Source organism: Trachinotus anak, unplaced genomic scaffold (genome assembly GCF_046630095.1).
Source record: "Trachinotus anak isolate AG129_WGS33_773 ecotype Australia unplaced genomic scaffold, CSIRO_AGI_Tana_v1 ptg000013l, whole genome shotgun sequence".
NCBI lineage: Eukaryota > Metazoa > Chordata > Actinopteri > Carangiformes > Carangidae > Trachinotus > Trachinotus anak.
In genome coordinates, this window is record NW_027273864.1 from 25,619,242 (window position 1) to 25,632,768 (window position 13,527).

Below are 13,527 nucleotides of genomic sequence, written 5' to 3' on the forward strand. Positions count from 1 at the left end.
AATATTTTGTGTGTATATGTGTGTCTGTGTGTGTGTGTGTGTGTGTGTGTGAGTGTGTATGAAATAATACAATTAAAAACCTTCAGCTCATCATTTACTGTGATGTCTTTGGTGTCAGTTTTCCCCAGTGATAACTACACTGTTTACTTTTCACACAGTCCCCTGTGGATCTGTTCGTATTCATGAAGAACGACTCAGCAAACAGTGCAAGGATGTCAACATCTGAAATTTAATGAATGAAGAAGCCACACCCACGCTCCCATTAGCACAGAGCTACTGGACACCGAGGAGTCAAAACAGTTACTGGTACTGAATAACTAGCTGGCTTCACATACTACAAAATATGAAAATATGGCAGAATATGGCAAACCATTTCCAGAACTACCTTCTTTCCTGAAATAATCTACAGAAAACTATATATGTTACATTTAAATTTCAGGTGTCTAGCAGGAATGGGTCTGACATGAGAAATAGTGACTTTAAAGTAGTTTAAAAGAAAACATGAATTAGCCGCACCATTTATCCTTTTAGCTCTGGAGCCAATCCCAGCTGACATCGGGTGAGGGCGGGGCACACCCTGGACAGGTAGGCGCCCATGTAGACAAAAAAAACAGTCACACTCATATTTACACCTATGACCCATTTAGAGTTGCTAATTAGCCCAACCTGCATGTCTTCACACTGTGGGAGGAAGCTGGAGTACCCAGTGAAAACCCACGCTGCCAGCCAGCAGGTTGCAATTTAGAACATACCCTGCAAATTCACCATAAAATGTCCTTATTTTTTAGATTGCATTTTTAGCATCACTAGTGGTGTAGCTCCTGGTACTTTGGTCCAGACCAAAATATCTCAACAACGATTGGATGGATTGTCATGGAAGTTTTGATGCGACCCAGGTGGCAATTCCTAGATTTTTAACAACTTTGTTGATCCTCTGACTTTTCATCTAGCGCCGTTGTCAGGTCAACATTTCTGTTTGTCCAGTTCCAAACACCTGCAAAACGAATGACAATTCCATCAGTGCTCATCAGCTGATGTCAGAATGCTTTAAATGTCAGTATGTTCATGTTGTCATTCTGAGAATTGTCTGGATGCTGATTTAACACAAAGCACTTGCAGAGGCGCTAGCACGACTGTCAACTTTTAGTCTTGTCAATTCATAAGTTATTGCAAAACATTATGTATCAATTTTCACAACTATAATAAATGCAACTCTAGCAGTTGGTAGTCTGCGTGCTCCTAATAGGCCTAGTGAATAAAACCAAAACATTCTTTGCAGGGAAAGTCATGAAAAAAAGGTCTGTTGTTTGTTTCAGATTGTTCCCCTAACTCCCATCTTTCTTTCTTTCTTTCTTTCTCTCTTTTCCTCAGTCTGTATCAACTCTGCTCTTTGCCAGCCTCATTATCTCGACCTTCCCTCCCTCTTCCTTTCTTCTTCTCTGGCTTTCAGCTCTTCTCTCAGTCTGTCAGCTCCAGTCTTTATTACCATGCTGTCCCTCCTCCTCCTCCTCCTCCTCCTCCTGCTCTCCTACAGTGCCAGGTTGATCCAGTAAAACATCTGTTTCTAAAAAAGCTGGCACCGTAAACGGCCCCCGGCCTCTTGGTCTCTTTACGAGGGCACTCAGTCTGAACCAACAGTGGCAGAATAGCACTCTGAGGTGTTGTCCCCCCCTCCTGTCCTCCCGCCTCTTCGGTCTCATATTCCTCACGCTGAATGGACAGAGAAATAGTACTTTGAAGGCATCGGCATCCTCTCTCCTTGGAAAACCTCACTCCTTCTCATTTTGATCTTTTCATACCTCTGCCTCACTTCTTGCCCTCTCATTATTTCTCCCTGTATTTGTGCTATGGACTCATCTCAATTCCCTGTCCTCCTCCACCATCTCTCCCTCCTTACTTCTGCCCTGCCCTGATGTGCCCTCCTCCGCCCCTGTTTTCCTTCACATGTGTTTATTGTTTTACAGCTGCTATATTTGGACGAGGTCCTGGGTTTAGCACCTCCAGGACAGCAGATGACCCCACCACAGTGGGGGCTAACATTCAGTCTGGTGCACTTTAATTCTCCTAACTTATTTTCTTCCATTTCACCAAGCATTCACTGATTTACATGTATTTGTTTGTATCTTTAAATATTTCCATGACAATTCTTTCATCTGATTTATGAGTTTCCTACATAGAGTGCCTGCAGGGATGACGTATTTTTGTCGGGTAACTCAGATGTTAGCATCACCCTGGTTCCCTTGACAAAAACCCATTGAGATTTTAACATTGGCGTTTGGGTTATTGCAGAAGATAAAATCTGACGAGCAAAAGTTTATGATACTATGTTTTATTCAGCAGGATGATCTTGACTAATGAGCACCACTTTTATTATCTTTTGAAGCCTAAATATAATCACCAGAAATACAAATCTATATAATCTATAAGCTATATAATGTTAGCATATAAACCAACTTTGTCGTGGTCACATGACTTCAAAGTCACCATCACCAGCAGTTAGCTGTCACCCCTTCCACAAAAGCCTGTCCTCTTTCCTCGGGGATGCGCTGGCTCACCACTCCTCCTCCAACATGTCTTGCCTGAGCCTTGACTAACTGGTTAGAAGCTTAGCAGGCTGAGATCAGTGTCACTTTATCACAATGACACTTTAAGGAAATACCATGCCTTCTCTCATTAGAAGTCCTAAGTCAGGCAACACGTTTCTAAAAGGGGGTCTGAATACTTTCTGACTGTAGACATTTTGCTTGAAGGCTCTGCAGATTGAATGCAGATCCTCCAGACAGATTTCATGAAAATTTGTGAAATATGCAACAAGCAACATGTGGAGACCCTCCTCAGTATGAAAGAAAAGCAGGAGACAAAATTAGAAACAGGCAGTATGGTTTGATGTTGATAGTGGTACAGTGCAGCTTTCAAGCCATCAAGGGCGGTTTTACAGTTTTGACTTGTGTTGTCCATATGCCTCAGCTTCATACATGATCTCAGTGCACGTCAGCCAGCTTTGGAAAGAGCCCAGTGACAGAGGTTGTGGTTTGTAAGTCAGTTTCAGCTCTGTCCTAAGTGGAGCCCTGGGCAAGATCTATTCAAAACATGTTTGACAAAATCACATTCACTTGTGCACAACTGCACTACTGTAAACACTCTGAGAAAAAGCAATCTGGTCACTTACATAAGATGAGGAAGTCCCTATAACAGCCATGCTGACAGGGCAAATTTGATCTGGATTACGCACAGGTAACAGAGTTTGGAGATTTGCCTAAGAAAAAAAATCAACTGCTGTGCGATCTCAATGTATAAATCAGAATCAGCGTGAAACAGCTCATATAAAACACAAGGAAGCCAATTGCTGTTAGATCCCGGTGCGTAGGATGCAGGAGTAAAATTATGAGCTTAGCATCAATAACGTGGAGAATGTAGATGCAGCACACACACACAAACACACACACACACACACACACGCATGCACACACGCACTCTACAGGTGTTTAACTCACAAAGAGCTGAATGTGACAGTTTTGGAAATAATCAGACACTTGCAAATTTGGTAAAAGCGTACATGAGTTACAGGAGTGATGTTTTAACTTTTAATGCATGTTCTGTGGGGGAAAAAAAAACAAAAAAACAAAAAAGTTTAACTATTATGCCCCCCAAACTCCTAAAACCTTCGAATCTGATCCAGAGTTGTTTGACTTTCTTAACTATGAGCTAAACTAGTCATATAACTCATTGACAATGTCACGTTCAATTTACAAATTCCATTTACAAATTCCATTTTGTGCCTAGATGTAATCTTCACCCTGTTCGTGTCCACAATACATTATCTGCTTCTCATAAAATTAAATTTTAAGACATTATTTTTTTCTTCCTTCTCTATTTATTTCACAGAGATACTATATATTAATCATCTGATTTCTTCCTCTCTCCCTTTATGTGATTGTTTCTCACCCCGTGCAGAAAAAAATCCTTCTCCTGTGGACAGTATCATATCTTGTCCTTTCCCGTCAGAGGGTTACAAACCTTATCGGCCTTCTCGGATTCCAGATATCAAACAGATGAAAAAGTGAGCTGAATTTAACCACACAGCTCTGTGGCTCCCTCCTTTGTGGCTTCTTTGCCCGCTCTGCTCAACCAGCGAGGTGGCACGTCTGTCTGTACTTATTAAACTAGATGACACAGGAAAATTGCTGGGAGCAAGCGCAAACACAATGCATTTGTTCAAGTAATCACATTAATGCACTTCTGCCTATTGTGCATTCAGTTATTCAGAGAAAAGTCTGTGTGGGTTGTTTTATTTTTCCCCTCTTTTGTCTCACTGGAACTCATAAATCAAGATGTAAATTAAAGCATGGACACTGGGTGTGCCGTCAGGAAATACCATTGTATTATCTGGCTGGTATTGCTCCATGTAATGGGAATGAATTAGAGGAACAGATGGCTTGTGGTGCATTACAAGCACAGCAGTCTGTACTCTTAAAATAAAATTATATGCATATTGAAGTGTATAATTTGGATTAAAATACAATTTTACATTATAGCTACTGTTTAAAACAGGTAGGTGTGATTGATGTGTGGATATTTCATTGTCAAACACAGAGTATTCACTGCACATTTACATATTAATAGTAAAAAAACATTACATGGGTTTTAGGTTGGGAGAATATCATTAGAATATGTGCCTGCAGGTCTCGGTGAGAGACTTCTTTAAAGGTCCCATACATTACACTCTTCTATTGTTGTATTTGAAGTGTTGATATCCATAAGGTATATTCATAGGCTTAAGTACCAAAAACAATCTCAATGTAGTTTTACATCTCTTCCCTCAGGCTTCTTGCTGTAGCTACAGCAACAACAGGTTGGTGAGGCTCAGATCCTCTCTTCTGATTGGCTGACTGTTTTCTGAGCGATCAAATAAAAACGTAGTAGATTTCAGGTAAACACTCAGAGAAACCAAATCCTTTAAGGTTGGACGGTGAGTGCTGGTGGGCTGGGCTTGTGGAATAGCTGAGGTCAGTGAGTGTTTTGTTGTGACATCACAAGTTACAGAAGTCCTGACAGCTCGTTTTAAGGCTCAGTTTATGAATATGGGCTGTGTGCATTTCTCTATAGACTTCACCTATCACCTAAACCTGCTTTATAATTTAAAAAAAAAGACATTGTAATCTCACTTTATACAATATGGGACTGCGAATTGTATAAAGAACAATGTACTGGAGTATGAATGTTCATGGATCATGGTAGAAAGCCAAACCTGTGAGGAATGTCATTTCTTTCCTAAATTCCTGTCCAACTTGTAAGAGTTCTGTCATCCGTGGTTTATTACGCGAGCTGAAAGCTGAAAAAGCTCCAAAATTTTCCTGGATTTACCATGTCTGCTCCTGTTTGGCAGCGCAAACAGACATAAAGAACGGGTTACGTGTCCTCTCAGAAAATGAAAAGCCTCTTCATTCCTCTCTTCTTTTTTGGATTTACTGCCTGATTTTGCTAAAACTGCAGACAAACATCTGCTCTGTGTATGGAAACAAATCAATAGCCAGTCTATCTGCAAATTAGTTACAGCAGCAGTGGTGATATAGCAGGTTTAAAAACCTCTCAGACTGTCTACTGCACTTGACGACCTCCACAGTTAGAAAATCTACCGCAGGCATAACGGGGGATAAACAGTGCATGATAGTAGAGGAATAGCAGAGAAAAGGTTGTTTCTGTATTTTTTCTTTAAAGATTGTTGACAAGAAGTGAAGCAGATTATTTTGTGCAAACAGCAGCATGAGTACAACATGTAAGGAGGAGCAAAACTGACGAAAATGTATAGTCTAGAGAGTAGAGAGAGTTGACAAGAGGAGGAGCTGTTATACTGTTCCCACAGTTGAGTTCAGGTTAGTTTGGATTCAGTGCTTTTGTCACAGTACACGTCCTCCATGGAGGAGAGAGACATGACGCTCACATCTGTCTTTATTGTCTGCTGAAGGCTGAGGTGTTGCTGTTCTGTACCAGGCAGAGATGCAGCTGCACCAGATACTCTCACTTGTCTCTGAGGTGAATGTAGCCTTCCTTAAAGTGTTTTCAGACAGCGAGCAGTTGTTTCTTGGCCTTGGCTATTTGCTTCTGCTGCTTGCTGCTAATAGTACAGGAGATGATCTTACTGGTTTCTGTGTTCCCTCTTCACCTTTTGTTAAAAAACAATCATGTCTTACTAACAGTGTTCTCAGTTTAAAGCTACAATCCGTGATGAGAGTGAAGCAGGTGGATAGCAGCAGCCTGTGGTGTACGGTGCAGTAGGACTGCAGGTATCCAGTCGCTGCATTGTTAAACCCTGACACTGCCATTATTGATGCAGTGCCCTGAGTTGCAGGGTGGCAAACCACAGACCATGCACTGACTGACAGCACCTTGAGTGTTTTCTTTAAGAAAATAAGGGTGATCGTGAGGGTGGAGGTGATGAACATGGAGCTCCTGAAGAGATTGCCACAGTTTTCTCTGAACTTCTAAATCATCACTTGTTAGCTTCAAAGTTTGAGAGAAATCAGTGCTTAAACATTGTCCCTGATGAGGCCTCCCACTATAGTGTCATCTGTAAACCTGATGATGTGGTTCAAGCTATGATTGATCACACAGCTCTGGGCATCTCCTGTGCTCACTGTAGGTGGTAACACCTCTTCTAACTGACTGTTCCTCAGTTAGGAAGTCGAAGGTGTTCAGGTCCAGCAGGTATAATTTGTCTTATGTCTCTGGGAGTTGACGATTTAAAACATTCTCACATAATGTTATTCTTGTCCAGGTGGGTCAGTACCAGGTGAAGGGCAACTGCTATGGTGTTATCTGCCAGACAGTTGGAGCAATAAACAAACCACAAGGGGTCCAGTGAGATAGGGTGTGCGGTCTTACAGTGCCTCATGACTGGACCCCAGAGGCACTTTGTGATGACTAGTCTAAGTTTTATGGGCCTGTGGTCAGTGTTTTCTGTTTTGGCCCTTGGAGGTTGGTCATGGTCTTTCTCTTGTCCAAGTACACTGTCAAGCCCTGGTGGGAATTTCTTCAAATTTGGCAAAAAAATTCATGGGGACTCAAAGATGAACTGATAAGATTTTGGTGGTCAAAGGTCAAGGCCACTGTGACCTCACAAAACAGGTTTTTGGCAATTACTCACAAACTAATTTCAGTTTAACTCAATGTTCTAGTTTTGGCTTGAATCGGGATAGGGTCTTCCTAATGTCAGCAGAGGACTGGCAGACACCTCCCTCCCTGTTAATATTTTCATCTAAATGTGGTGCAAATTTAAACCGAATTTCAAGAAAATCTGCAAAAGAAAATTCAGAGTCATCCATTAATATTATTTTACTTTTTGGAGTTGGTTCAAACAGAGAATAATGGATGGAAGCAAGCTGAGGTACTGCTGTCCTGTTAGTCCACTCCTTCACTTTTTACTATATCATTTGCCATTGAGCAGTATTCAGGATATGTTGGGTGTGGAACATATGTGAATGAACTCCTTTGAGGAACAGGCCAGTAACAAAAAATGTGCCATGATGTTTATGGACCTGGAGAGAATCCTGCATCTGAGAGTGCCAGAGAAGTTGTCGGTCCTGGATATTTATGATTGTTCATAAATAACAGGCTCTTTGTCTGTAGAAGGCTCCTACAGCCTGGAGTGGAAGTGAATGGGCAGAGGGCAGATGGAGGTGTTTCACCGCTCAACTATTTTTAGCAGATGGAGGTGTTTTACTGCTCAACTATTTTTATCTAGGAATGCAATGTGGCTACGTAAACTGTCAGGGAAACAAAGTTAAACAGGACACAACATGTCTGCTTTACATATCTGGCTCTGAGCCTGTCTAATAAAGATTTCACAAATGGAGATGACAAATTGAGAGAAGAGAGCAGGGAAAAGCACTCTGAAAAAAATTCACTTACAGAGTCAAATATTCATTGATTTTACCTACTCCCCCATCATCTTGCCTGTGTGCGCCTCTTTCTCTTTTGTCTTCATTTTCTACGCAGTGCTTCAGAATTGTGTCCACCTGACTTTTCTGCATTAAACAACACTAGAATATGGTGTCAGAGCATGAAGGGTCTGATTTCTGCTGAAGCTATGAGAAATGGACACTGTTGGTCAAACCCACATAAATCATCCCGAGCAGCTGATTCATGACTTGGCATCAGAACGCAATAGACAACAGCCAGGACACACTCATAGATGTTTACCAAAAAAAAAACAACACATGGTCACACCCACATAGTAACACCTTCACAGGCCCACAAATGCACACACAGGAATACACATTCCTGCACAAATAAACACCTTAAAGTGATAGTCCTGTGTGAGGTGCTTCCCTATAGTTAGTGTATTACCTGCAGTTGATTCAGATCAGTGTGTTCCCAGTTTAGAGAAGCAGCTGGGAGCAGCGGCGGAGAAGCTGAGTGATGAGCTGTTGTGGAGGTGGTCACCCACAGAGAAAAAAGTTAGGTACACCTTATCTTAAATATTTTCACCCCTTTAACAGCCCTTTTCTTTGGAACTAGTTTGTTAGCCCTTACAATACGGTATTATTACGCACAAGCGCAACTATGGTGCACACTGTATTGCTCCGCAGATCAGCTGTTCGAGTCAGACAGAGCTATGGGCAGGTGCACTGGTGCGTAGGAATATGGCCGTTCAACGGTTGAAAAATGTAGTTCCATCCATGCTGCTATCTATCTATCTACCTATGAATCAATCCATCCATCTGATTGCCATGACATGTGGTACAGATGTCCATGATTCCCAGAGGGCGCTTGGTGGTCCTCTGACCTTAAGCGCCACCCTGTCGTCACGGTTTTCTCTTATTTTCTGAAATATCTCAACATCTACTTCATGGATTGGTACAAGATGGGATGCAGACATTCATGATTCCTTGATGGTGTTTCCTCCTTTCCTCTAGCTCCACCAGGAGGTTCACATTTGAGCCTTTAAGGGAACTATATCGACAGCTATTGGACTAAACACAATAAAATGTGGTTGAGACATTCATGATTCCCTCAGGATGAACTCTAATAACTGTGGTGATCCTCTGATTGTTACCAGTGCCATCATCAGGTCAACATTTCATTTATTTCCTTTGTGCCTGCTAATTAGCAAATATTAGCATGCTTACATACTGTATGTGAATATGGTAAACTTTATGCCTACTTCACATCAGCATGTTGAGAATGAGCTCAAAGAAACACTGTACAGCCTGACAGAGCCGCTAGCATGGCTGGAGACTCTTAGGTCTCTCTTTTCTCTCTCACACATATATTGATCACAACACCCCAGGGACCACCAAGCTTTGTTGAGGATTCCACCCCTGGGACTCTTTGTTTGGGAGTTAAGTGGACTAACAGGGGGAACACACATGCACTGACACAGGAAAACAAACAAACACATTTAAAACACTTGAGAAAGTCAGTATATGTCAGTGTTGGGGTAGAAGGTCAGCAGCTTCATCATGGCCTCATTCCAAGCTACCTGTGCACATGCCTGCCAGACAGCGAGAGGCCAAAAGTTCAGCTTTTTGCGGACAGCCTCCTCACTTCCTGCCCTCATGCCATGGTGATTAGCTCCTCAGGCTCATTAGTCATGCATATTTAAATCTGAACATATGCTGCTCCTGTTGTATTTGCATTCTTGAGGCTCGGCAGGGAGGAAGAAGATAACATTTGCATACTTGCAGCAGCCCACTAGAGATAGAAATAGCTGCAGACCTTTTTAAGAGTTGTGTAACCAACAACAACAGCAGCCATTATGTTTTTCCCACCCCCCCAATACCTCCCTTTTTTTCTTCCCATAACCATCTGCCCACGCAGTCTTTAATTATGTGGTACTTTATATTTTTGTTCAGCAAGAACAAAGAAAAAAAAAAGTAAGGCAGCTTTTTTGGAAAAGTGGGACTGATGGACGTGGATGGCTTTGAAGGTCTGTTTACACTTCAAACCCCGTGTTGGCATATTTAAAGATCAGTTTGTCAGAGATAATAATAGATTGTAATCAATATAAGTTGATTGCAATCATTCCCTCCTTTTGCCAGACAGCAATAACAGTAGTGTCAATAACCACTAAGCAGTTTGGAAGTGCAGTAAAGAACCTACAGAGAATCATCTGAATCTGTGTCACTGCTCTCACTGTGGCAATCGAGAGCAGCTGGTGAACATGGTTGAGCACTGAGCAGCTAAACAGCCAGGTACTCCCCTCGGGAGCTGGTGGAGACCAAATACAGAGCTAAAAGAGAGGAGTGGACGCAAACACCACTCCACACGAATCATCACGTACAGAAAACTGGAGGTCAAAATTGGATTTTTGTACTGAAACAAATCATGTTTCCCTTCTGCTAGTCCAAAGACCATTGTACAATCTACAATTCTGTTTGCTCTTGATTATGGTTTTATTGTATATATGTGCATGCTTCTCCCACCACACTGAAGCCTCTTAACTCCGTGTGTCATCCTATATGAAAAGGTGGAATGGTCCTCCCTAACAAAAAGAAAGAAGCAGCATTTTATGTCGTTTACAAGGCTCTGCTATAGAAACTGCCTAAATTACCTCTGCTCTCTGGTTACATTTGAACATAGCACTTACACATAGGGGATTTTAACTTTAGCTGTACATCTCTTGTTGACACTGAACTATGTCAAATACTGTGTTACAATCTCTTATTTTACTGGAACAATTTCAAAGACTGTACTTAGGTAGTTACAATCACACTTGCACATGCTTTTTTTTTAATGTGAAAGTGTGCAACGTATGTGCGTGAATTATCTGTGTGTGTCCATTTTAATTCATATGTGTCTGTCTACATATAAAATACTGTATATATGTCTATTTTTGTATGCACGTCTCAATGTTGCTCTGCAACTGCTGGATGTGGAAATGATTGCTAGGTCACAATATATCAATGTGCTATTCTTAACTCATTTCTGTTGACCCCAAGTGGAAAAAAGAAATCAGCTTTAAGCAGTAAGTGGTAATGCATAATGAAAATGAAATCATAGTTATTATTAAAAGTAATTAATTATGGCTTTCCTCAGCTAAATTATGACCAAATAACTATCCGTTCATGAAACAATAAGTGACCCCTGAACCCAAATTTCCCAGTTGAATTTTTCTCGTAGCAGCTCTGATATTAGCTGTATCCATAGGACGGCTCCTCCAGCTCCTCAAACTGATGTCAACTGAGGTGATGCTCCCATCTGTGAAAGCTGACGGTGTATGTGTTTGCATTCTTGCCTCACCTGCAGGTGTAATGCCCACTTCGAGTCAGGGAACATGAGGCTACTGCCAACACTCTGGGTCTCTGAAACTTCGCATTGAAGAAGGTCATCCTAAGAAAAGATGTTTAGAAACTTTTCACCAACTTTTCGTCATTTTATGACTCAATCAGAAACCAGATTTTTTTTTCTGATTGTGCACCATTAATTGGAATCACAGCAGTGCAACCGTGTTAAAAGTAATCAGTTAATCTCAAATAACGGCCACATGAGAGCAACAGCTTGTTTGGCTCCAAGTTAGTATGTGGCATATGGCATGCAAGACAGGGTGTAAAAATAAAGGAGAAAAAAAATAATATAATTTCTCCTCATCATAAACACACTAGCAGCTCTAAATTTGTTTATCTTTTATTCATAATTAATCTTATCTTGAAAGAAAAGAGTGAAATGTTTGTTTCCTTTAATCTAATCTTGCAGGAATGAACGGATGGGATAGGACTGATAACAGTTTCAACCAGAACATACTGTTCACGTGAAAGTTTGCTCTTTATTTTTTCATTCATATGCTCCAGTAATTGATCCAGTTTGTGGTGGAAGAATCATTTTTTTTCTATAATTTGAATTTTAGAGTTCATTAAATAAACTGTTCTAATATAATAGTAATATAATAATAATATAATTATGCTTTGGTCATGTTGTTTAAAGTTAACTCATACACACAGACACATACACAGCTTGATTTTCTCTGAAGACTGAATTAATAGCCGGGACTTCTGAGATGAATAAGAAGATTAATTAATGAAAATGATCTAGTTAAATTAAACAAAGAGTTTCAGCCGTCACTCGATGTCAGAACAAGCTTTCAGTCTCCACAACATGTCATTATGCTGTACGTCTTCTACAAAGAAACAAATGGGAACGTGGGCTGTGTGCCCAGATGCCAGGGGAAATCATTTATGCACGTACAGTTGAGGTTTACTGATCAAAGTCTTGATGTAAAGAAACAAAAAGACACAGTGCAGAGGAGGGAGATGGAAAGAGAGAGGAGGATGGAGATAAAACTCTCTGCTACATCTTTCTCTCTTCACTCCTGTCACTTACTTTCCCCTCCATTGCTTCTGGCCTTCAGTGCTAAGTTGCCGCAATAGTGGCACAAGTGGTGGAGTGGAGAAAAGTAATAAAGTGAGCAAACTGGCTCAGTTGTCCATTAGACAGCAATTATTTACCTTAAAGGTCCCATATTTTACACTTTTTCTGCATTTTATTTAAGTGTTTATATCCATAAAAGGATATATTTGTGGTTTTAAGTGCCAAAAACTGTCTCAATGTAGTTTTGCATAACAACTGGTCAGTGAGCCAATCAAAAGTGAGGCTCTGAGCCTCTGGTCTCATTGGCGGACTGCTTTCTGAATGATTGAATAAAAATATAGCAGATTTCAAGTAAACACTCAGAGAAACCAAATCCTGTCAGGATGAGCTGACAAAGAGTTTGGGGCAAGGCTGAGAGTGGTGACTGCTTTGTTGTGACATCACAAAGTTACAGAAGTCCTGACGACTTGTTTTAAGGCTCAGTTTGTGAATCCAGGCTGTGTGCATTTCTCTGTGGACTGAGCACTTTCACACTTTCACAGTAATAATATAGAACCTAGACCTGCTTTAAAAAAAAACAAACAAACATGGAAATGTCACTTTATACAATATCGGACCTTTTGGGGTTAGCCAACCTAGGATACTAGTCATATCAAACCAAACAGGCTGTAGCAGCAAAACCAAAACAATTTCTTATGAAAACTTTCATTAATAAGAAAATAGTATAATGTCTCATCTGCAAAGTGACAAAGTTTTACTTTAAGGTTTATTCACCACTGGCGATGTAGCTCACTTCTTGCTTGTTGAACTTTCTGAAAGGGAAAAAAAGAAAAAAAAAGAGACAGTGATGTATCCCCTCAGCATCCTGCTGTAGCACAATGCTAACAACTAAAATGCTGGCGAATTAGAAAAATGACACAGTACACCTGCAAAGCACTGAACTAATATCTCTAAATAGCTGAGAAGTACGATTTCTTGTGATGGATTTCGTGTACTCTCACTGGTAGAATGTACAGTAAAATTACAACTCCTCTCTGTCATCTGACAGACTTGACAATTTAAACAGGCTGTCCAGTAATCAAGCAGTCACACTTTGGCAGATAGAGCTATGAGACAGAGCTATGTTAAGTGACAAGCTGTCCTTGCGTATCACTTCCTTTGAGCAGCTTTTCACACAAAGAGGTCCAAAGTATCAACGTCAAATGTCAAATGTCAGTTTGT

General features: G+C 40.8%; 1 long non-coding RNA gene across 1 annotated transcript; it reads right to left on the reverse strand.

Moving 5' to 3' along the window:
• Nucleotides 1–462: 462 nt before the first annotated feature.
• LOC139631275 (uncharacterized) lies at nucleotides 463–13,118 on the reverse strand. The gene is made up of 3 exons (XR_011693342.1): nucleotides 13,065–13,118; nucleotides 8,347–11,331; nucleotides 463–994 (listed from the first exon to the last, which is right to left on the reverse strand). It is a non-coding gene; the product is annotated as an uncharacterized lncRNA (long non-coding RNA).
• Between the last annotated feature and the right edge of the window lie 409 nt (nucleotides 13,119–13,527).